Here is a 1790-nt window from a genome sequence, read left to right on the forward strand (position 1 = left end):
TTTAATTTGTATGCTCAGCTAGGTCTGTTTCTAACTTAGGGCTTAACATATTTATCTTAGAAAAATTTTGTAACTATCTATTCTTGCAGACAGAATTAGGTAAGAGTTCCCTAGAAACATCAATGAATGAGCTGTACACATAATTCTTTAACCAAGGACAACTATTTGCTGTAACAATAAATACTTATGTGGGATTTCACTCAGGACATCATGGCTCATGGGAATGCTGGAGGACCCCTGACTCCCCTATCACTGGCTGGCCTAAAATTCCTAACTGTACCATCTGCAAGTGAGTCCCTGCTTGCCACTGTCCCATCCTAGTGGTTGGATGGAGTTCCATGTTCCAGCCTCTCTCAGTCATTAAATCCCACTGAAGTTAACCAGGCTATGCTTAGTATTAGCCCAAAACCATGACCAGACCCAGGTTTCCTGACTCAAATATTAAAGAACCATACATTAAATTCCTCTTAAATGAATTTCAACTAAGCAAGGAATATGGAAAAACACGGGGTTCAATACATCACTATGTTGAAGTTCATATAAATTCATCTCTGTAGGATTGCTTGAGGCTAAGATGTTATCAGTCCCTTCACCCTTACTCATCACCTCTTTGTACCATATTAGCCTATATGCTAGAACAATAATAATCCAGTCAGTGTAGGAAGCAATCACATTCAATGATCCAGAGCTTATGACCCAGTATATCTGAATGACATTACATAATTAATGGAAGGAGAGGAACAAAAGAATGAAGTAACAGTGAAGTGAGTAAGATCCCTGGGTGGTGGTTCTGGACAGGAATCAGGAAAGGAAAGATTCTGTTAGTGGGATTGAAAGTTTACTATGGTGTCAATTCTTTCTGCTACTCTGGAGCAATGCCACATGTTGACATGGCTTAGCCAAAACTAGTTTGGGAAACCTAGACTAGCCTTGGAGAAAAATCTATTTAATACTTGACACCATAGAAGAGAATTCAGTAGACATGGAGGGCCAACCCTTGGCATTTTTCACTGAAAATTATAAAGTAGACAAGAACACTCCAGAGACCATTCACTCTATATCCTTGCTTGGAGACACAGTCCCCTCCACTCAGCTCCTCAGAGTGGTATAGAACCTTTGTGTAAGAAGGGCCTCAAGGGTCATCTCTTCTACTTCTCTCACTGTACATATGATGCAACTTACAGACACACAGGAAGAATAAGTGACCTTCCCAAGGTCACACGGTGAGTCATTGTCAAAGCCAAGACACTAGCACACAGTGTACTGTCCTTCCTCTCAGGAGTTATGTAATGAAAGTTTTTCTTACTGTATTTTATTTTATTAGCATGGTATGAAAACTTGATTACTTATGAACTACAAGAAATGAAAACAAGAAAGATTATTGTTTTTAGCATTGTAAACATTTTTTTAAGTAACAAGGGATAGTGAAAAATTGTTATATCCTGTGGGCTACAGTTTTTCTGTTCTCTTTTCATTTTCTTTAGACTGTAAAATGATGACCTGATCAACTAATTAATCAAGTGGAGGATTAGTCTTTAAATTAAAGATAGGTTAGACTAGAATACTTTAGGATCCCTGGAAACATAAAACTCTCTCATTCTGCATAGAAAGTAGAATGAACCTTGGACTCTGAGTCCAGAAATATCAGTTGAAATGTCAACCCAAACCTGACCAGTTTAGATAATACTCTTTTGGAAAAAAACCAAAAAATAAAAAAACTGACCAGTTCTGCAACCTTAAATAAATCAGTTAATCTTTCTGAGCTTCAGTTTCTTTATTCATATGAAAGG

Source organism: Propithecus coquereli, unplaced genomic scaffold, assembly GCF_000956105.1.
Source record: "Propithecus coquereli isolate 6110/MARCELLA unplaced genomic scaffold, Pcoq_1.0 Scaffold58, whole genome shotgun sequence".
NCBI lineage: Eukaryota > Metazoa > Chordata > Mammalia > Primates > Indriidae > Propithecus > Propithecus coquereli.